Raw genomic sequence first — 24857 nt, forward strand, 5'->3', positions numbered from 1 at the left:
AAAATATATAAACAGCTCATGCAGCTCAATATCAAAAAAACAAAAAAAAACAACCCAATCCAAAAATGGGCAGAAGACCTAAATAGACATTTCTCCAAAGAAGACATACAGATGGCCAAGAGGCACATGAAAAGCTGCTCAACATCACTAATTATTAGAGAAATTCAAATTAAAATTACAATGAGGTATCACCTCACACTGGTTAGAATGCACATTATCATAAAATCTACAAACAACAAATGCTGGAGAGGGTGTGGAGAAAAGGGAACCCTCCTGGGAATGTAAATTGATACAGCCATTATATGACCCAGCAATCCCACTACTGGGCATATACCCAGAGAAAACCATAATTCAAAAAGACACATGAACCCCAGTGTTCATTGCAGCACTATTTACAATAGCAAGGTCATGGAAGCAACCTAAATGCCCATCAACAGATGAATGGATAAAGATGTGGTACATATATACAATGGAATATTACTCAGCCATAAAAAGGAACAAAATTGGGTCATTTGTAGAGACGTGGATGGACCTAGAGACTGTCATACAGAGTGAAGTAAATCAGAAAGAGAAAAATATCATATATTAATGCATATATGTGGAATCTAGAAAAATGGTACAGATGAACCGGTTTGCAAGGCAGAAATAGAGACACAGATGTAGAGAACAAACATATGGACACCAAAGGGGGGAAGCGGGGGCGGGTGTGGTGGTGGTGGGATGAATTGGGAGATTGGGATTGACATATATACACTAATATGTATAAAATAGATAACTAATAAGAACCTGTTGTATAAAAAAATAAAATTCAAAAAGAAAAGAAAAATAATTACAGTCTATAAAAAAGCTATGAGAATATTTACATCTAAATAAATTATCAATATGATTTGTACTCTTAAACTTTTCCAAATCCCTCCCAAATCAAATTAATTTTAATTCACTGAGAATTTCTTGAGAATTTCTAGGTATAGTTGAAATGGGATGCTCTGGTATGTGTAGAAATGTCTTTCTTCCATCACCTGAAATTTTATATATCTTGCCCTTTTTGCATAAATATATGGAATGTATCAATGAATAAATAAATGGTCTGTCTTTTTGCTTTTCTCATCCCAACCAAGTATAACCAGTGAAAAGATCCTTCTTGGTCTTGTTTTATTGGAGGATAAAGATGCAGCTCTCTGTCGCCTAACATAGTTTAGACCTGGTGATTACTCTGGAGACTTTTCATCTCCCTCCAATTTACTGAGATCTTGGAGGCACTATCTGAGTTGGAGTTAACAACTGGAGAGGAAAATGAACTTAGTTAATTATTATTATTATCATTTACAACTTATAATAAAAATTGTCATTATTATGGCTATCATTATTGAGTTCACTTGTTGAGTAATCATAAATATTTTACTTGTAGGACATGTCTTAATTTCAAATTTTATTGAAAGATAGTGTGTATAGCTCATATAGAGGCATTTGTGCATGCATATGCTGTAGAGTTTATTCAACAAATATTTATTACATGCCTACTCTGTATCACACACCATATAAAGTAAAATTACGGTGATATGTTCCAGCCCAACTAAGCTTCTGACACCTCCCAGCTTTAATTCTATTCAAGGGCAATGTTTCCAGCAATGAACAGCAGCTATTTTCAATTGGCTTTCAATGACACTCTCAAAACTCAATCACCAAAATCTCACTTTTAGAAAATTGTAAAATGTATGAAAAAATGTCGGCCCAAAGGCAAAATCATTCAGCAATTTAAAAGTAAAAGCAGAGATTTGCTACGGAAAGTCATCTTTTACCTTGAGCTCTGGTTTTCCTTCTGAAGAGAGGAGTATGTGTGGTTAACTTATAAAAGGCCATTTCCATTCTGTTTTACAAATAAAAGATGTGGTAATTAGGACTAGAAGTCAAGGAGTTCACCAAAAGGGATAGGTTGAGGCCATTCCCAATTAGAATTTTATTTGGTTGATGTCACAGCTTAAAAATGTAAGAAACACAAAATACCCAAGTGAATTCATACCTTCCAAGGCCATTTCAGGGGATTTGTGAACAGAGATAAAACTAGACAACACCCCAAATATGTGCATTAACAAGGTGGACCTCTGCAGAGTAAAAACCAATCTTTTCCAATCAAACCAAAGCCAGTATCTCACTTTCTGGAAAGACAACTCAACCAAGCAGCTATCTGTTGGTTGGAATTGCTTTAAATTATTTTAGAAAACGTCAAAAAATAAATTACATTCCCCTTCTTGCATGTATTTTTCCAGTTCCTTTTCAAAACAAAATGTTCATTTAGGGCCATGACAGCGAAAATAGAAATGTCTTTGGCATAAACTTAGCTTTCTAGCCTGCAGGCAAAATAGAAAATTGTTGTTAAATTGGCGTGGACCAGAAAACGGATGATAAAACTTGTTCATGAAACTTCTGCTAATAACAAACATTTGTCCCATGGTACGTACTATAAGTAATAACACATGACAGGGGATGGATATGTCACTTTCCTGAACAGCAGGTTTTCATGCCTGTAAAGGCAGTAGGCCAAGTTCACCTCACCCTTCAGTTATGGCTCCCTACAAAAATCTTAGGGTTGAAAAAAATGCCCTTTCTAAACCACGAAATACTTGGGAAGACATTCTCTGGAGTTTTCATCTTAGTTATTCTTCCTTTAAAGTTTTACTGGCAACTTGGGTGGTTATGTTACTTATTATGACCAAGCACTAATTTCAGGTTCTATCTTCTGCTTCGTCAGCATTTACTGTTTCCTAAGAGTTATGCCATTTATTCATTTTGCCTTCATTTCATTTGACTCAGTGGTCAGGAAGAGATAGGAAGCAATTTTGAAGAAGGTGGGTAGTTGGCAGGTGAAGAGACGGTGTCCATGGCGAGCACCGATGACAAGTCCTTCCTGTTGCCAACTAAAAACTGTCACTTGTCTACAAGAGTGAAGTCACTAGCCACTGCAATCGCTGGCCTTCAACACCCTGAAAGGAGTTCAGGGTGGAGATCAGGAATGAGGCACTCAGTCCTCTGGGAAAAAATGGCAGAACAGGCCTTCAGAGAGTTAAATAATTTCAGGAGAAGATTTTATGAGCCCAATTTCTTGCATCTTCTCTTATCTAGAAAAGCACTATAATCATTTACGGTGACATCTGCTCCTCATGACCAGCAGCAAACCTCTGCCAAAATGTGTGCCTGACTGCATGTCCCCCTTCACCAAAATCACATATATTCTGACCTCCCCTCTACATCTTCAGAGCAGTTCCTCAGAGCTGGCTGAGATGCTGTCTCCCGGGCTATAGTCCTCATTTGGTCCCAAATAAAACCTAACTCACAACTCTCATATTGTGCTGTTTTTTTTTTCTTCACTCAACACTGTTTTCTCGCTTTATTTTACCATATTTTCTTGAATTTAAGACACCATTGATTGAGAGATTCACCATTTTATGCAGCAATACGAAAAAGAATATACACTTCCGATCAATCTATGATACAACACGTTAATGATCGTTCTACTTGAAGCCTGGGTGGGCCGCACAGCCTTCTTTGCCCAGAAATTTCTTTTATCTCTTCCAAATTATTTGGCATTTTCTCTTGCCTCTTATTGCACTGCTTGGCCTGTAATGGAAATTCTTCTGCACTTATCTCAGTAACAAAATGTAACAAAGCCTCCTAGACCTGTAGGATTTTTTCCCTTCTTAGTCCCCTAAAGCATTTGGTTGTTCTTTCCAAGAAAAGAAGGAATTGCAGTCATCCCTCCCACAAAGAACGTTGGCTTCAGCTAGAATCAAATTCATGGCCAGCTGCTGTCTTTCTGCCTAGGCAGTCACTTTTCATGTCAAGGCTGAATAATGGGCTTCTTGTTGAAGACATTTGACATAACAATTACACTCACCATGCGCCTCCCCAACATTGCGCATAATCTCAGTCGATGTAACAACAACGAAAACAGTTATGACAAAGTCTGCAGGCAGTGGCCACTTCATCATGACTACTGCCTGGCCGACAGCAATTCTACAATGGCTCTCGATTTCAGAGATGCTCAAATATGAGGGAAAATGTGCATCTTAGAATTAGCAGAACACGGTATTACCTGTTCACACACTGTACAGGGGTAGCAGACTCAAATGCCCATAAAATCATGTACATTATATAAATTATGTACATTAGTCCAATTCTATATAAAAAAAACCACGCCCCCCCATGTCAACTATTTCCTGTCTCAGTTTTAAGAAAGATGTGGATACAAAGGAATGTTGTCCACCAGAAGGAAAGCACCAGCCTACCCACCAGGAGTGGTAGCAAACTGAAGAATGCATGTCCCGTCTAAAGGGGCCAGATACTGCACAGCTTCAGTCAAATGTTACCCTGTCAGCAATCCTTAAGACTTTGGACTTTGGAAGATATTGCCCAATCTTCTGATTTTTTTCAAGAGACACTGGGAAACTAGATGTTCATATGAAATCTCTTAGTTTTTAAGTTTTAAGAGCAAATCTGTGTGCTATATTTGGTTCACAGCTCAGTAATTTGTGGTCCCTGCAAGATACACCTAACATAGGTCAGCCATGTTGTAAACATGGCCATTTGTCCTGTGAGTTGATTTAATCAAAAAATTATCAGTATGAATGAAAAGGTAATCTTACCTTAGTAACATCTTCGCCTGTGAAACATCAGGACACGTTAGGTACCAGTAGAAGTACTGAACCAGAAAGTCTTTTCATTTTGAATATTTTTCTTATAATTGTCTAGTATAATAGAATCAACTCACTGGGAGAATTTCAAGGTTCACAACTGCGAACAAGCAAGAAAGTAAAAATTATTTTTTCAGTCCCACGTCTTTCTTTAAGAATGAGAATTACTGCTCTGGGACCCAGTCTTGCTTGGTACCTTGTTGAACCAGCAGATGTGCTGTTATGAGCCTCCCAGCTCCCTTGGGAGGAGGAAGCCCACATGTGGGCGACCCAGAGGAACCGGAAGTAGAGGGTGTGGCAGACTACCAGGGAATACCCTTCTCATCGCCCCTGCATCCTGGCCCTAGAAAAGAGAGCGATTGCTTTTTTCTTTTCTCTCAAAGAAGGGAGATAGAAGAATTAAGAGTAGAGCTACTTACTATGGCTCAGCCCAATGCATTCATCTCTGATTTAAAGGCTTGGAGTCAGCCAAGAAGTTGGACCCTGAATATACCTGCTTTCATAATGGAATTCAAGGCAATAGATCCTTCATGGCTTCTTCATTTTCTGGGACTCAATTTCCCCATCTGTAAAATGAGCAGAAAGATGAAACAAGTATTTTTCAATCTGTGTTCTGAGAAGCTTTAGGAACTCAGCTACTGTGCTTAAGGATCTGGTTTTATATGATTTGCATTTGGTTCTAAAGGTAACGTTTCCATTTAATAGGAGAACATCATAACACCTAAAGAAATGCAGTGTTGGAGAAACAATGGCTGGGTGATGTAAATAATCTGTGAGGAGGCCTCTCCAGCTCTGACACTTTGATTCTAAAACTTCCCCAACTTGCATGTACATTTCAATACTGTTCTAACAAAGTAAAACGCAGAGGCATTTTCAGATTAAATAATAACTCCAGCTTTTACCTAAAATACATGAGTCAGTATGAACGTTCTCGTAAGGCTGAGTATGCAAAGGTACAAATGGCTTTGATTTTTTTCTTTGAAATGAGGCTTTCGTTTTTTCGATTTTGCAAAAGATGACAGCAACGAGCTTGAATCTGGGAAAGGCAGCTCACACTAGAACAAAGGAGACCTTGTGTCTAGTCACTGTTGAACACGCACTCGCTGATGGAATCTGTACATGCAAGTAAAGAGGAGAACTGAGGTCATTTTTAGCATAGAAAGGCTCCAGATCATTTTCCTTAGGAAATGCAGGAAACTGAAGTGAAAATAAACTCCAGTATGCAGACCAGGCATAAATTTAACTACTCCTTAAACACAGTCCGTGATTTCCCACCCTTTTCTGCCTGTGCCTGGAAGGTCCTCTAGCTGGATTGTCTCCACTTCTCTAAATCCACACCATACCCAGGCTGCATGGTGATTTCACTTCCAATCTCAGTGTTTTCTCACTCCGGTTAACCCCCTATAGCCCCTACTGTCTTTTATAATTACCTTCTATAAATGGGTAGTTTTGTGAACCCCTGTTAGATACACCTATGCATCACTTACGCACATACTCCTGACTCGAGGGACCACTATCGCTCTTCTGTACCCCCCCACGGTTTCTGGGCACGTGGTGAGTAGGTAATCAATACATACGTTGAAGGATTAAATGTATTAATGAATAACTTCTGCATCTATGGGCAAGAAGACTACTACTATATGAGGAATGATAATATGGGTTCAAAACACTTTGAGAAAAAAAATGGAAACAGACTAATTGTTCATATAATAGTATGAGATTAGATTGTTATCATGAAAACAATGCTTACAACACAGCAGTGAGTGAAGAAAAAAAGATGTAAAAAAACATAAAGAAGAGAAGAAAAGATTTCACAGTCATGTTTAAGATTATTGGATTCAGAGTAGTATTTTTCTCTCTGTTTCAAAATGTTGATAATGAGACTTATATTACTTTTATAATGAAAAATAAGAAGAAACAGGCTTTGAGTTTCTATGCCAGAGGAATATTAGTGGAATTTTGTTGTAACATGAATCTGAGGTCCACATAATTGCCATTTTTTAGAAGAAATCATTTTATAGCAAATGTTGCTTTTTGGTAGCTCACAGACTAATAGTGGATAACCCCTTCTATGAGTTTCATCATGGGATTTCCTTTAATAAATTCCATTTCAGGGAGAACAGTGCTGTAGCAACATGTTTGTGTCTCACTATCAAAGAAAATTTCATAAGCAAACTGAACCAATTTGTTTCCTAGTGTATGTTTATCCCCATTAAGAGCTCCAAGAGTGAAAAAAAATAAATGGTAATTATCTTAGAGGTCTCTAAATGCTTTCATGTTTTAAGCCACGGGCTGAATTAGGTCCTGAAAGATCTAATCTAGTAAAAGCAACAATGCCTACTAGTAACCTGAGGAAAAACCCCAGGACATTTTGTCCTCCAGCAAGTGACTGACCTAGATCTGGATGACAAGCCTCTAGACAGTGTTTCCAGGGATGGAGGGCATGTCTGCTCCCAACCCAGCTTTAAAGCTGTATGTGTGTGTGCATGCATGAGTGTTTTTTTAAGAGAGTATACTATTCCCCAGACAGCAAAAGAAGGTGGGACATTTTATCACTTTGTTTCGGAAGGACCTAGATACTTCAAAAAACTCGCCTAAAGGAATGTATCTAAAATAACACATTCTACTTCCATATTTCTATAGATCAAAATACAGGTACATACAAATCATTCCAAACTCCTGTACTTGCCTCATTTCTGTTACTGCATAAGTCACACCAAAAAATGCCCAATAATCAATATAAAATTCCAATGTAATCTTTCCCACAGCTCTTTGCTCTGTGACACAGTCCCATGCAATTAGATATATTCACAACTATACTGTGGGGTTCCTGAAAACGTTTTTAACTCCCTTATTTAAAGAACAGCCTTTCCCATACCCTTCCCCTTTCTCCTACTTTCTCCTGCCTAGGATGCAGATGTGAGAGTCAGAGTCACAGCAGCCATATTGCAACTATGAGGGAATAGCCAAGAGAAGTGCAGAAATCTTGGATCTAACATTGTTAAGGTGCTGAAATAAAACAAGAAGCAATCTACCTTCAGTTTCTTATTGTTTATTTAAGTCAATGTGGTTGGATTTTTCTGTAGGTAACAGCATTCTTATCTCTTATAACCCATTGGTGGCCAACTTTCATTACTGTGGTTTATTTCTTCATTTGTTTTTCTCTTTGTCAGATTCTCTCTCTTATTCTTAGACTCACATGTGAAAGTATGCCCATTTTGCAGACATATCTATGATATATATTCTACTAAAAAAATATAAATATAAATTAGTGTTTACCAGTGTATGTGTCTCAGAACATATGTTTGATGATATACTCCACCAAAAAAAAAAGAAGAAGAAGATGGAGGCAGAGAATAGGGAAATTTTGTGACCAAATATGTTTGGAAAACATTAGATAGTCTATTTTTCTAGAGCTTTGCAATACACGTAAAACTACTGCAGACTTTGAAAAGAAGAATAAGTGTAATAGCGAAATTGGGATGACATTCAGATATTTCCCAATCATACTGACCGTTGAATTGATTTTTCAAGCAATCCCTTTATTTACTGACCACCTCTCAGAATTAGAGTTCTGAGGACCATATGTGGGAAACACGTACTACATTCACCCATAATATTTAATAATTTTAATATTAATATTTTAAATATTTTAATAATTATTGTTTTATATTTTCTTATTTGCAAAAGACAGATACATTCTGACAAATTTTAGAGAAACTCCCAGGGAATTCAAATCAACAGATATGTCGACACATACCAAAGAAAGGCAAGAAGGCAAGTAGTAGCGAAATTTGTGATTACTTCCAGCTGGTTACAAATCCCCCATTTTCTTTGGCTAGAAGATTCAACCCCTGATACTGGCAGCCATGGTAACCCACATGTGCATTTCTGAATGGGGACAACTCTTTCCAGACTAAATGCTTGAGACATGACACCTTGGTTAGTCTTTGCCGCTGCTCTCTGTAAGGACATTGCTGTGATTCTGTAAAACAAACAATTCTTGCTAATCTATGACATACTTGGATTGTCATGTGTTCTTAAGATCCTTCCTTACCTTTAATGCAGAACTTGCTTTCCCTTTGGGGATAGTTTATTCTCTCAGCAGAGGCATTTGATGTACCTCTGAGGCATCGTAGGTTGTAATACTCACCACCCCCAGCATCCCTTTCCAAATGACTTACTCTGTACCACGAGCCCAGCTGTAGATATCAGGGTGTGTGTGTGTTTTTCTTTCCTTTTGCTCTCTTCACATTGTCTCAAATTTTGAGCCAGAATAATTTAAGCACTAGGGTCTTGTCGGGTTTTGCAACCATGAACAGCCTCGCAAAGTCTAGGCGTTTTGCCAGAAATCTAAACTTTGTTGAACTATGTGAAAAGGTTAAACATTTCACAGAGTTTGGGTTTCCCCACCCCCCTACTGCCCTCCCAGACTCTGCCTTGTTCTTAAATGTCCGTTTTATCAAGAGATGGAATAACTAATAATGTGCTGGATAGAATATTTTCAACCATCACGCTGTAACCATAGTAGTGCTAAAATCCCCAAACAAATGTTAATCACATGTCTCTCCATAATCAAAAAGAGCTGAGGACAAAGGGTCAATGTAGTCTGTTTTAAGATGAAATGCCAGAAGCTTTCCATAAAATATATCTTTTTTAAATGAAGCTCTTATTCCCTGTTTGTAATAATTTCTTTGTTAACAAAAAAGCCCTCCCCAAATTTTCCCCAACGAATTAAAATAAATCACAACCTCCCCAGTCTGGAGGAAAATATAAAATACTGTTTCCTAGAGCCCTCGTTCTGGAAGCTTCCTCGTGGTTATTTCTGGGAACACTGGATGCCTGTTTACTCTCGAGGAGGATACTTCTAAGGTTCTCAAGCTCACACAACACAGATATTGAAGGGAAAGGAAGTAAAAAAAACCTAGGAATCATCCTTGATTCACTCAGTTCCCCACACCCCATCTGAGCATAAGCTGTCTGTATCTCTCCTAAAAGGTTTCCCAAATTTGCTTACTCTGTCCATCCCCACCACCACCATCCCAGTCTCAGCTGCCACCCTCTCACCTGGACTCCCACGATGGCCTCCTAACTGGCCTCCCTTTTTCCTCCCTGCCTCCATTCTCCCCAGAGCTGCCAGGCCATCCGAACTCCAGAGCCTTAGAATAAAAACACAATCTTCTTATTCTGCTTCATAAAGCTCTTCTGAAAACCCTTCTTCATCTTAAACCACCTCCTCCTTTCCTATCAAACTCTGGCCACTCGGGTGCCTTCTTTCTCTCCTGCAAACACCCCAAGTTTATACCTGTCTTAGGGCCTGGGTCGGGCAGGCTATCCCCTCATCTTTGCATGGCTGGCTCGTCCCTGCCATTAGCTCTCTGCTAAAGCGTGGTGTCTCTAGAACAGCCTTCCCTAATCACACAGTCTAAAAACCCTTCTCCCCAAACCCTCACTTATTCTCACTCAGATTCCCTTTTTAAGACTCTACACAGCACTTTCCCTAACTGATCTTTTCTCTAGCTCCCCATTCATCACCTGTCTTCTGATTCCCTCCCACTGGATATAAAGAGGAAATTACTAGTGTACAACTGTATCTTCAGCCCCTCTAATAATGCTTGGGACATAGGAAGAACAAAATAAATAGGTATGGAATGAATACCTGAGCAAGACAAGAACTGAAAACTGGGTGATTATTCCAACTCTTGTAGCCCAGCCATGGGAAAATGTAACAAGACCCAGATAGCAGGTACTCTGGGATAAGAGTGTGTCAGAGGTTGGACATCCTGATGAATGTCTTGGGGTAGGCCATTAGCCTTTACAAACTAAACCAGAGAAAATACAGTTACTGACATAAACAGAGAGAGCTATATTTGGCTTCACTCGCGGGGAAATGAACTTTTCCAGGAGGCTATTTGTGTCTTTGACATGTTTGGTATAGTTTAAGCTACTACTTTGCAAGACAATTTCCTGAGAAAAACGTCCTTAAGCAGAGAATAAATAATTTTTCCTTAATGTATTAAGGTAAATTACTGCAGATTTTCTCCTGGATAGTGATGACTTTGTAAGAAGTTTACAAATACTGTTAAGTAAAGTAGCAGTAATTCAGCAAACAGCCAACTTAGATGACTCATATACATAGGTTGAAAATTATATCTGCCAACAAAGATCAGAGCCAAAGTTGGTCACTGGAAAAGTGCTTAACCAAACTTTGGCTTCTAAAGTGGGTTTCATGTGGAGCCAGGATTAACAAGGGAAAGCATGACCAGAATGGAATGTGAGGTTGAGTGCTGCAGAGAAGATGTCCCCGGGGCTGTGACCTGCTTTTGGTCAGCAGCCCTGGGAGCTGGGTTTGTTTCAATCTTATATAATTTTGCTCTCATGACCAGTCAACGGGATAGGAAGAAAATGGGAAAAGAGCCTGGGTGAGCAAACACACCGAAATATGTTTCTGAAGATAAGGGAAAAGGTAAAGATCATGGTACTGTCATTCTGGGAGAATGCAGATAATGGCCAATTTACTGATAAGGGGAAAGGCAGGGAAGTTGACTGTTCCCAATTTCATAAATAATAAAGTTTACAGGAGGCACCGTTTTCCTGAGATTCATGCTTCCACATGGGCAAAGTGAAACCTGAATGTGATAATATTAGTTATTATCACAGCAGAGAGCTTCTCATAAAAATGTTATATAACCATTGACCATGCAATAGAATTGTGTGAAAATATGAGGTGTTAGTCACGATAAGCATCTAGATATTCCCAAAATCTCACAGGAGAAAGTATATGATAAGGAAAAGGATTGCAATTCCTTTTGAAGAACAACCTGAAAAGAAGAATTATAGACTTGGATCAAAGAAGCCATTGCTCTCTTTCATCTATTTATTTGACAAGTATTTATTGGGTGATACTTTGTGCCAAGTACTACATCAGGCACTGTGGACATAAAGATAAATAAGTTACAAATCTGAAAATACATTTCAGGAAAATGTGGACTATAGTAACCCGAATAAAGTAGGCAGTGATCGTAGCAGTGATGTCAGGTCAAGGGAAGGACTGGTTGATAAAACAGGAGAAATAGGAGCAGTTAAGGCCTTGAGTTCTTTCTGGAATGATTGATTAAATACTTCTTTTTCTTTCCACTTGTCCCTCCATCACAGTTCAGTGAATGCTGCTAAAGTAAAACTTATTTTATCCCTTTTTTGAACAGGTATTCTAATCCCTAAAGATAAGGAAAGAAACTTCTAGACAGGTCTTTAAAATAGTATCAATGTCTTCTCCTAAAATTCTCCATCCTCATCATCTCTACAACATCCACCCACCCCGCCAAAGTGAGATGGTTTCTGTTAATTATAATTATTGCATTAAATAAGAAGATCCTGCTCACCAACTTTGATGCATTTTAGCTGCATTTGAATCATTCAATTTCCCGAATTTTTTTAAATTTAAAATTTCTTTGCCAGCATAATATAATTTTTTTAATTATATTTGATTGGATCCATTCATTCATTCAACAAATGTTTACCACTTTGTGCATCCACTTTGTGCCAGCTACTGAACTAGGCGATAGGAAGAGAAAGACAAGCAAGCACAACTGATCCCGCCCTGAGGCATTGACATCCTAGTGAACACGAGTAAACAGCGAATTCCAAGAGTGCGCCAAGGACCAAGATAGAAGATAAGTACCAGGAACCATGAGGGCACATTATCAGACAGTCTTGGGGTGTCAGGAAAATTTTACAGGGGAAACAACATCAAACTGAAACATAAAGGATGACAAGAATTTATCCAAGTAGAGAACAGAGGGAAGAATGTCCTAATCAGAACTAGACATATTTTCAAAATTCCAGAGATGAGAGATATGTTCCAGAAATTACAAGTATGTAGCTATGTATATTGGGGTGGGGGGGGAATGGGAGTGGAAGTGGGATGGAGGGGTGGGAGATGTGGATTGCACTCAAGTTTTCAAGGAGGTAAGCATGAGAGAAGTTGTAAAGGGTCTCATAAGCCATATTAAAGGTTTTGAATTTCATCCTGAAGGCAATGGGAGCCTTTGGAAGTTTTTAAGCAGGGGAGCCATGAAAATAGATTTCTATTTTAAACAGTAACACTGACTACAGACTGAAAAACAGATTTGAGGAAAACATGGATTATGGTAGCTCATATAGAAGTTGAAGGTGGTCAGAGCAATGGTGTCATAAGCCAAAGGAGGGACTGTTTATCAGGAAGGGAGAAAATTGAGCACGTTAAATATTGATGTTAACAAATCCATATGAAAGATTGAAGATATAAAGAGAGGGGACAATCAGTAAAGTAGTCCTTGAGGACATAAGATGTATTGTGATCCAGAGTGTAGACTGAGGAAGGAGCCTTGGTGGAGACACATCTCCCATTGGAACAGGAGGAAAGAGGAAATGGTGGACGTGGATGAAGATCAAGTTTTAAATTCAGTGTCAGGAACTGAGGGAATTCTCTTGCTTTTCTTTTCTCTGAGATCTTCTAGCAAGATTTGCTGCTAAGAGTGACATTAGGGTAAGAAGTTTGAGAAAAGTAAGGAATCTGAAATAGCCACACTGGAAAATGGCACAGGGTGATGCCAAGTACACACAGAAGAGTCTCTGGGTAATGCTGAACGTTTGGTTGAAATCAAAGCCATACCTTTTTTGTGGCATGAATCTGGCCAGTTGTGTGAATTCTCTAGAGAGCAGACATTTGGAATGACTTAGCTTTAAGGTGGGTATGGAGGAAGAACAAAAGGGCAAATGAATCTGAGGACATTGACCCAAAGGGTAAAGCATGGAATGAAAGCTGGAAAGAAATGAAATCGGGATGGGGAAGACAGATGGAGAAAATAAAAGGGGCAAGAAACGACCTCTATGAAGTAGGAGGTCAAGTGTAATGGGGGTCATTATGTATGAGATACTGAAGGAAGGGAGGTTGATGTGGAACAGTTGCATAATGAATTTAAATATTCAGAGGTGGAGACAAGTTCCAGGTGATGACAAGATCCAGTTGCATACAGGGGAGTGAGCAGCTGAAGAGACCTGGAAGAGAAGGTCATGGGAAATAAGATTGTTAAGGAATTGGGAGGCAAGATGTTGGTGGTCATCTACAGAGACATGCAGGAGTGGCCGAACCCAGGGAAGACAAGTAGCTGCTAACATCTTGAGTAAGCAAGGGTATGGTCACGTTGGCAAGTAAGTTCAATGAATAGAGATAACGATGATACAGTCAGATAGCCTGAGCCCCAAAGGGGCAGTGGTTCTTATGTGAGGGTGGATGAGTACAGTAAGTCTCCTATGTACGAACCTTCAAGTTGCAAACTTTCAAAGATGCAAACGTGCGTTCGCATGTCCAATCACATAAGTTAGTTCATGTGTCTGTCATACACTGTCACATGAGTGCATCCCCTACAAGTGGTTATGCAGCTTACCCTCCATCTCCTATTGCTGATGATCCTTCAGCTCTACCTTCTCCCACCTCCTCTCCCTCCTCCAGTCAGTAACTCTTCTTGCCTGTTCACTCAGTGCCAGCCCCTGTATGCCAGCTGTTGTACTGTACTACTGTACTTTTCAAGGTACTGTACTGTAAGATTAAAAATGTTTTCTTTATTTTTTGTGTTTCTTTGTTTTTTATGTATTATTTGTGTGAAAAGCATTATAAACCTATTACAGTATAGTACTATGTAGCCAATTGTGTTAGTTGGGTACCTAGGCTAACTTTGTTGGACTTACAAACACGCTCTCGGAATGGAACTCATTCGTATGTAGGGGACTTACTGTAGTAGTTTGAAAGAAGCAAAACAAAGTCATGCTCAGCCTGAGGAGCAGATAAATGAGGTGTGGACAAATCACCTGACTCTACTTGAGAGAGCTTTGGGGATAGCGATTTCCTTAGGAGCAGCCAGGTATCTGAGCCAGGAGGTGGACAGAACCAACAGAGACGGGTGGAGGATGGAATGATGCTGGTTAACTACCGAGGAGAGTTCCACGAGTCACAGGTGAAAATCTGAGATGGTGGGGAATCATTCAAGGTTGGCTCGTGGAAGAAGAATACCTGAGAAAAGAAATAACTGGAGGGTCTTAAGTCTTACATGCTGATCAAGGACGTTAGAGATGTGAGGCATGGTGCATTCAGCTGCCCTCAGGGTTTCGAAAGAATGAATCACACTTTTCCCCTTGGAGTTGTAGGCACTTTAGGCTGCTTAGAAGGATTTAGTTACAGACTGGATTCAGTTTTGCTCACTAGGGAGCCCAGCTGAAGAACTCATTCTTTTCATTGTATTCACTGTCAGATAGACAGTGTTAGAAATTTGATGTGCGTGTCTCTGTATTCAAGGTTTCTCTCTATAGTTTTATTTTATTAGATTTTATTTAAATAGATTTAATAAGTTAAACCCCTTATTAATGTTTCACATTTGTGGAAATATATTTATTCTTTTCATTTAACAACATTCACTATTTAGACAAAGGATTATTTGATCTCCAAGCCTCACCTGTTAGGAAGGGCAGGAGTCACTGGGGCTACAGCTGTCAGTCAAAGCCTGGACTTTTGACCAAGTGCTAGTCTCCAAAGGATAGAGGAACTCTCTCTTCTTAGGACATTCTTCTCTAAGTGTCTCCAAGAGCCAAGACTGCAGAGAGGCTGGTTCCTCAGCTCCTTGTGGGGAGGCTGCCAAGGCAAATGGTAGTTCCTAGAAGTACCACCAGATAGCTGCAACCTCTGCTGGCTGGGGGACTCTAATCACACTTCGATTTAAAAAACAATTTATATATTTTTTAAATGATCACAAACTTACAGAAAAGTTGGATGTTCAATGCAGAACATTTTATTTTTCTTACCCATTTGAGAGTAAGTTGCTGAACAGATGCCCTATCACCCGTGGATTCTTTATTGTGTGTTACCTACAAACAAGAACATTTTCCTGTGTAACCACAATACATCCATCACATCAAGAAATGAACAGTGATACTTAACCGTGATACTACCATTTTAATTCTCAGGCTCCCTTTACATTTTACACATTTTCCCCACAATATCCTTTATAACAGAAAAATTCAGTCCAGAATCACAGGTTTAGTTGTGCTGTCCCCAGCCTCCTTCAGTCTGGAAGAGATTCTCAGTTTTCCCTGACTGCCCTGACACTTCAGAAAATTACAAACCAGCTACTTTGTAATATGTCCCTCACTTTGACTTCATTGGATGTTTCCTATTGATTAGATTCAGATTGTGAATTCTGGCAAGAATATTTCAGAAGTGAAAACATGTTCTTCTCACTTAATTCCATCAGATGGCAAGTGATTTCTATTTGTGCATTACTATGTTTACTTTTATCTTTTGGGTTAAGTGGTGTCTGCAAAGCTTCTCTACTGTAAAGTTCCTCCTTTCCCTTTAGAAATTAATAATTATTTTGTAGGGAGATACTTTAAGAGTATATGAATATCCTGATGCTCTTCAAATTTTCAATTTAGTCATGGATTTATTTATATCTAAGTGGATTTCCAATTTTATTCAATGGATTTTAATCGACTGTCATTATTTTTATGCTCAAGTTGTCCCAAATTTGGACAGAAGGAGCCCATTCATGGTGGCTTCTGTTTCCTTTTGACATGTCCCCAACATCCTTCTAGAACTTCCTTGCTTTCTGGCACAACATGTCCTGTCTTGTATTTTCCCTGTTTCACCGTTGGAATTATCCACTTCTTCAAAGAGCCCTGGTTCCTTTGATTGGAAAATAGTATTTAAAAGCCAAGATCTGAGTGCTGGATGTGTTCATTGCTGTTGCGCCGTCACTGCCCCAAGGCTCTTTTGTTGGAAAGAGCCAGGAAATATAGGTCAGTGGATGCATATCCAAATCACTTCCATACCCATCCATTTACACCTTTAATTATTTCTATATCTATTTATCTACCTAACCATTGGTCATCTGTCTGTTTTTCTACCTATCATCCATCTATCTATATATCTACCCATCATCTATCTACCTATCTACCTATCCATCTACTATCTATCTATCACAGACCCTGCATTCACTTGAATACTTGCAAGTGCAGTCCAACATAAGAGGGTTTATTCTTGTTTCCTCCCTTTTTGGATTTCTAACTCCCTTCTCCTAAAGTGAGAAAGCTGTCTCCACTTATTGTTAATATGCTTACTTAATTGGTCAATCCCACTGACAAGTCTTCCCCTGTGTGGCTGTCTGCTCTATCTGTCACAGCTCTGATTCCATATTCTGTCCTCCACGTGGACAGCTTCTCACCTTACCTGGGCTCTGACACTTCCTATCTCCCCTTTGCAGGGAAATCCTCCTCATCTTACTGGAGCTCTAATACCCCTCACTATGTCCCCCATCTCCCCTCTACTTGGTCTCCAGCACCCCACCCGAGGTCATTCTCAGCATGGACGCTCTCCTGTCCCTGCTTGAGCTCTGCCACCAGCACCAGGCGAGCACTCCTTGAAGATGCTCTTCTTATCCTGCTTAGGCTCAAACTCCCTGCCCTAGGACACCCCTTACCCTGCTCAAGTTCTGACACCCAATGCCAGCTTCCCATTTTCTCTGCCTAGATGCCCTCCTTACTCAGATGGGGCTCTGGTTCCCCACCCAAGCTTCCCCTCCTCTTTGCAGGGATACCCTTCCTGCCCTGCTAGGGCTCTGACACCAATGTCCTAGTGTGGACCACCTTCACCCTGCTTGCACTCTCAGCCCCTGCCACCCCTCCCTGACACACACATACCTAGGATGTCTGCTTTGCTCCATCTAATGGACTTAGGACAGAATTTTCCAGGAGAGGAAGAGAACGGCTCTGAAATGCTTTGAACATGGACGCTGAAGGCCTTCAAGATGTCTTCAGAATTGTGATTTATCATTTTTTAATCTTAATCATTATAACTAATTATTATCACTGTTATCATACTAATGATAATTAGTTATTATTGTTATGTTACTAATTTATCTGTGATGAATAAAATTTAGTGAGTTATTAGTATTTCATAAAATATAAAACTAACCTTTTCAATTTCAAAAATAGCCTTTCAATTTTGAGGAAAGATTTATTTTATCTGATTATCCATCTCCCACGAGCAGATGGAGTGGTCCACCCATAGCATCTTTGTCATTGAAAAGCTTTTGAGGATGGCAGGTCTATAGCAATTGCTTCATAATTAATAGAAAAAAAATGAAAAATCTAATAGTTCTTCATAATCACCATAGTTTTAAGGAAAGTCTGGCTTTAGTCATGATAGAACGAGCTCTTTGGACTACAGTTACTCCCTGGCAAATGCCATTTTTTTCAATTCTCTTAATTTTTTATGCACATTATTGGGTGTTGATGTAAACTAAGAATATTGATGGCATTTTTATCATTTTTAATGAGATCAGAAAATCAATTTACAAAATGTTAACTTTGTAAAGAACTCATTCTTTTCATTGTATTCACTGTCAGATAGACAGTGTTAGAAATTTGATGTGCGTGTGTCTGTATTCAAGTTTTCTCTCTATAGTTTTATTTTATTAGATTTTATTTAAATAGATTTAATAAGTTAAACCCCTTATTAATGTTTCACATTTGTGGAAATATATTTATTCTTTTCATTTAACAACATTCACTATTTAGCCACAGATGTACTACCAATTCTCTGTTTTACTTTTTCATTTCAATAGCATGAATGTGTTTCAATAATAACCAGTTAAAAAGTGAAACTGTTGATAATGATTATTCATTTTTGTGTAGCTCAAAAAAAGAATGAGCCAGATATTATTGATTTTATTTTTTCCCCTTGAAGGTTTTTATTTTTTGTAAAATATATGTGTAGTCATTTCTTAAAACTAGCACATTTCACCCTATTTCTGCATGAAGTTCGATTTAAAATAAGCTAGTTTGAAATTCAACAGTGGCCAAACCAGAATGTCATTTTCCTCCTGGAAGGGAGAGAGTAATTTCTCTTCCCTGATATAAATGGAAAGAAATTCATTATTTTTCTCTGATATTAATTTACATACATTTTATAGGCTTTTCCTTTTTCTGAGACCACTAAAACTTCAGTAATTTTAGCAGTATATTTTACTTGTATTTATTTTTCAGAAGTCCATTATTTAAAAAAATATATATGACAATACACCAGTCTTAAAGATTTTGCAATATAATGTACAATACAGATTTCAATAAAGGCTACAATACTATGTTATATAATTTGTTAGTTTTACTAATCACAAGTTCACCTTTAAACAATGGATTTGATTGTGTGAAAGATGCTGACAATGAGTGTTGATCAATTTCCAACCTTGTTGGAAATTCTCCCAATCCTTTTTTCTATTTTACCTTTATTTTCTGTTTATCCTGAAACAACACACATTTTTTCTATTAATATATGAGATTCAGGAGTAATTTTTTCTTTTCTGCTTGCATTACAAAATGACAATGAATGCGTGCCCCTCCTAGAGTGTGGTTTATGATTTAATAACGCCACAGCTCCTGGTCCTGTCAGTATTCTTCTCTCTGTAAGCATATTTCCAGGCCACAATCTCAGGCACACCTCGTGTCATGTGGAGATCAGGAATAAACAGCAAATCTCATAAGCGGTCTGCTTTTTAGCACCACATCAAGAGAAATGTAAATTTTTACCACATAGTTTTTCATTCCACTAAAGCTTTTCCTTTGGCTAACTCATAAAAATTTAAATTTTTCACTTAGAGTGCTTTAATACTTTTACCAATCTAATCACTGAATATGTATTTGTTTTCAGTGAATTACCTTGAGATTCTGCCTTTCATTTAAAAGACAAAATGTACCTTTTCACATTCTAAAGTATAATGTAATTAAATTATGCATATAGTTTTTATTATAAAAGGCTTATGGAGCCAGTGATAGTCTATGAAAAGGAATAACTTAAAACAAATGCTATCCTATTTTTAAGTCTGGAAAATGTTTTGTAATATTTGGTATAAAGCAGAAGAAACACAATATTTGACCAAAATAATATCTATTATATATCCTCTTACTTCTCCTGAAACTTTGTTCCCTAAACGCAAATGAATAAATTTCCCCTGGGGAAAAATGTCCCTCATCTACAATCAAATTCTTGATTAGATTGACACGTGGAGTTTGATGCGATGGATTAGACTTTTTCCCCCAATGTTACTTTAAGTTGCTTGAAGCTTTCAGAGGAAGCTGGAACTAATTTTTTTAATTTCCATAATACACGTGTCCAGCCGGTTGAACTGCTGACTTAACTCCATCTTTCAAAGATAGACTAAAGCTCAGTGCAAATGCGGAAAGGTCGGGTTATGCTAATGAGAACCATTTGGTCAGTTGCTTGATACTTACTGGACATGATAATCATATTGCCACATAGGCAGTCAACTCCACTGAATGGTATGGCTTTTAAATCCATAGGTATGCAAGAAAATTTCTCAGCTCACTGTACCTTCAAGCTGTTTTCAGCCCCGAGGTATGTTAAACCAAAGATGTGTGACACGGAGGCAGCCCTGGGAAGGACAAAGGGAAAGGGAAAGCTCTGGTCCTCAGCGGTGACCCTGTTTATGGGACAGTGAAACAGTGTGTATAAGAAAGCAGCCAGCCTGTGAAGATTTAGTCATAAGATTGAGATGAAAAGATGAAAGTGGGGAGAGGAAAGGAGTTATAAAAAGTCAGGAAGGGAATAAATTTCAATAGTGAACACACATGATATGACAGAGGAGAAAAATTGTTATTTACCAGGTGTCAAAAGTTCCACCTGTGGGGACAAAGTGAGGGTGGGTGTGAAATGGGGTCAAGGAGCATCTTTTTACTTATACTGAGAATAGCCACAGTGACACTACTAATGAGAAAATTAACTTTATTGGTCTTTGGTATTATCTTACAGTTTAAATTAAAATTGAAAAAGTAGCTCCCTTGCTGCGATCTTTTGAAAGTCAGACCTCAACACAAGGGTCTGTCTTAAAAAAAGAAAAAAAAAAGAAAAAAACCTACAACAAATAAGTAAACTAATAGTTCTGGCCAAACCTTCATATTAATTTTATAATTTCCACGGGTCTATAGTCATGGACCCACAGCTAGAGGATCCCAAAACTCACTGCCTTATTGGCTGTTCTCAGGACCCTCCTAATAAACTATGCCATTTAGAATGAATTAACCTTCTCCTTAGGCCCCGCTTGTGAACTCCATATACACACACACACACACACACACACACACACACACATATGTAAATATATATGTTATATGTATGTATGTATATACGTAGGTTAAGAATATCTCTTGTGCAATTACATTCTAATGCTATTTACATTCTAATGCTAATTATATTCGTACGCTGTTTATATATGTTATATGTGTACAGCTAATAATCAAAAATAAGATCTAAGTAGTAAATGCTGCCATACACTCTCCTGGTGCGACCAAATAGTAGCACAAAGAGGAAGCTGGACATTCTAATAATAGCAAAAATTGTGAGATACAGAGAAGGTTGTTGTTCCAGACTGAGAGGAACATATACAGAGGTTGGCAGGAAGCACTCAGTAAGGAGATACATTTATAGACTGTGCAGTGAGGAAGAGAGGTTTTCTTATTTAGCAAATATTTTCTGTCTCTAGATGGTTTCTGCCAGCCTTTTGCAAAGGATGTTTCAAGAAACAATGGTTCCAACGATGCTCTGGTTACAAAAAAAAAAAAAAAAAAAAAAGTTTCATGTTTAAATGAGTGTGAGAATGTGACATATTAAACTCCAATCTTGGAGATTCATAATATATGTGAACAAAATCAAGGTTATGTAATGTTATACAGTTTTTGAAAACCCATTTAAAATAGCCTCATGTGGGCTTCCTATAACAGCCCAACTGTTCTGCAATATACAATTTTTTTTAAATGGATAGATTTTTCCATTCATCTGCTTATCCATTCCAATACAGTAAAATCGTTTTATTAGCCATTACTTTTCTTCTTCAAAATAGTTTAGCTCTTCCTCATCTGTTTAGTTTTGCAAATTAGTATTAGAATTTTTTCAAATTAAAGCAACTCTGAATTTTTAATTAGAATTCATTAACACTTTAAATTAATAGGGAAGAACCGGTATGTTTATTTGAATAAATCTACTGTTTAAGAACAGATCACATCTTCATTTGTTGGAGTCACTATTTATGGAAAGGAAAATTACTCAGTAAATGTTTAAAGTTTTCTTTATATGGGATTTATCATATTTTGTTGCTATTGCTAATATTGTTAGTGAGATCTCTACTTTCAGCTAATAGAGTATTTAGGTATTTAGCGAATACTCTATTTTTTTCTCTACATTTACTGTATACCAGCCAGATATCTTGAACTATTGGAATTTTTTTTAGATGACTTCCTTTGGTTTTCTGGACTAATTTATATTATCTTAAAATAATAATAATTTTGTAATTTTATTATTTTTATGGATAAACCTCCTGTTTCTGCTTTGTATCTTGTATTGGTTTGAAATGTAAATGTTAAGAGTAATGACACACTTATCCCATTTTTGATGTTAAAAGATATGCCTGTAGTTTTTCACTATTAAATAAAATGTTGGCAATTGCTTTGAGGTGAGGCCTAATTATCTTGTTAAGGAATTATTCTTCAAGTGCGAGATCACAGACAATTTTATACAGAATTAGAGGTTTCATTTTCTCATGGGCTTTCAAAATCTTTCTCAGTAATCATACGGTTTATCACTACTAACCTTTATGAAATAATTATATTAATTATGTTAATAGATATCCTAATAAATAAACTACCCTTACATTCCTGGCTAACATGAGTTAATTATGTTGGATTTCTTCTTAAATATACCAAGGAGTATGATTTACTATTATTTAAGATTCTTTGTATATACATTCCTAACAATTGTTCTGAGATTTTTTTTTTTTGGCTGGGAGGGAGGGGGAGAGGAGGAGAATCTTTTCCAGGTGTTTGTAGCAAAGATATTGTCTATCATTTTATATGCTCCAGAACAATTTATTATTTTAATATACAGTATAAGAAATATGAGGTCCTTAAAGATTGCTACAAGTTACTACAAAAACATGTAACCTAGAAACCTATAAGAAATATAATTATTGATCTGTTAAGATTTCTTTTAAAAATTGATGTTTAAAATTTCTTTCTGTGTGTCAATTTTGGTAAAATTTAGCTCCCCATTAAAACAGATTTGTCTGTTTTCTTGCATTTATCAAAAAGAAGAAAGCAAAGCAGGTATTATTGAAAAAAGAGGAGTTGGATTCAAGTAAATTTGGGAAGCATTAGACTGAATGAAGTTTAATAGGTTTGCTTATTGCAGAACTCAGAATTCTCTATCTAAGAGCCCTTTGAATCTCTCAGTGAGAGAGGCATACAGAAAGCAGACAGTGATTCCGAAACTTATTCACTATGGAACCATTTTTCCCTGAGTGTCTTCCAGATGGAATACACTTTGAGGAATGCCAATTTACATCACAGCCATCATAGAGAAACAAATAGATAGGCAGGTAGGTACATACATACATACAGGAAATTATAGAGCAATTTTTAAAATATTGCTGTAATTTGCCTATGAGTTTTATCAATATTTTTAAATTAATCATAATTTGTCTGCATTTAAACATTTTTTTATAGTTTAAGAAAGCATGATACTTCCCTGACTGACTTTCCCTGTCCTCTGTGGTTGTGAGTTATGTGATGGTCACCTCTGGTCAGTCAACAGATCTTCTTGAGGGTTCAATAAAATCAGAGTTATTTCCCCTTTGACCTTGTACCCTGGTCTATATTTTCCCTTAGGCATTACTTGGATGTTTTCTTTTTAGAAAGGGTTAGAAGTGCTGTTGACTGCCATTCAGGAAAGAAATGCTGACTAAAGACTAAATTAAACCACAGCATATCAGAGTTGAGGATTCTTAAAAAAAAAAAAACATGACCTAAATGAGGGAAAACATAGACAAGCATTTCTTATACAAAACAACACTATCCATGGTGTACAGAACCATTGTTAGCTAAGGACTTTAGAATGCTTAACCAATGATACACTGAAGGTAACAGCTGATTATCATTTTTAGAAGACTGGGACTGGACCCACCAGCGGACACAACACAGACTCACACATGCATTCACACAGATACTCATACAGATACTCATACACACCCCTGAACTTTATGTAGGCAAAGCAAGTGAAAGACACATAAGAGGGGAAAAGATAAACTTTACCTCTTTCCATGAAATCCTGCCATTTGCAACATGGAAGGACCTTGAAGGTATTATTCAAAGTGAGATAAGTCACAAGGAGAAAGACAAATACGGTAAGACTTCACTCCTGTGTGCAAAACCCCAAAAACGAAATGAACACACAAAATAAAACAAAAACAAGCTCATAGATACAGAGAACAGATTAGTGGTTACCAGAGAGGAAGGGGATACGGGGGCGGGTGAAAGGGGTGAAGGGGGTCAACTGTATGGTGACAGATGGTAACTAGACTTTTGGTGGTGATCACTCTGTAGTGTATACAGATGTCAAATTACAATGCTGTACACCTGAAACTCATAAACACACAAACACACACAAACAGTGAACCCTAATGCCAACTATGGACTTTAGTTAATAATAATGTATCAATATTGGCTTATCAGGTATGACATATATAGCACACTAAAGCAAGATGTAAATAATAGGAGAAACTATATGCAGGGGAAGACAGAGTATAAGGAAACTCTCTGTACTTCCTGCCTGATTTTTCTGTAAACCTAAAACTGCTCTAAAAATTGTCTATTGGGACTTCCTTGGCAGTCCAGTGGTTAAGAATCGGCCTTCCAATGCAGGGGATGGGGGTTCGATCCCCGGTCGGGGAACTAAGATCCCACATGCCGTGGGGCAACTAAGCCCGCGTGCTGCAATGAAAGATTCTGCATGCCACAACTAAGACCCAAAGCGGCCAAATAAATAAATAAATAAATATTTTAAAAAAAAATAAAAATTGGGCTTCCCTGGTGGCACAGTGGTTGAGAATCTACCTGCCAATGCAGGGGACACGGGTTCAAGCCCTGGTCTGGGAAGATCCCGCATGCCGCGGAGCAACTAGGCCCGTGAGCCACAATTACTGAGCCTGTGCGTCTGGAGCCTGTGCTCCGCAACAAGAGAAGCCACGATAGTGAGAGGCCCGCGCACCGCGATGAAGAGTGGCCCCCACTTGCCCC

The 24857-nt window shown here is 37.9% G+C and overlaps 1 long non-coding RNA gene across 3 annotated transcripts in view; it reads right to left on the reverse strand.

The window, feature by feature from the left end:
- The window catches only part of LOC309661622, a 112748-nt gene extending 88147 nt beyond the window's left edge, over window positions 1-24601 (reverse strand). Inside the window, exons 1-3 of one of the 3 annotated variants that reach the window (XR_014264107.1) lie at window positions 5591-24601; window positions 4885-5254; window positions 1800-4788 (exon numbers count right to left, since the gene is read on the reverse strand). This is a non-coding gene — a long non-coding RNA (uncharacterized lncRNA). Of the gene's footprint in view, window positions 1-1799; window positions 4789-4884 lie in introns of all 3 variants that reach the window. The other 2 variants (XR_014264108.1, XR_014264109.1) reach the window with 2 other exon arrangements.
- Window positions 24602-24857: the final 256 nt, after the last annotated feature.

This window comes from Balaenoptera physalus (genome assembly GCF_965194825.1).
Source record: "Balaenoptera physalus genome assembly, chromosome: 5".
NCBI classification, from domain to species: domain Eukaryota; kingdom Metazoa; phylum Chordata; class Mammalia; order Artiodactyla; family Balaenopteridae; genus Balaenoptera; species Balaenoptera physalus.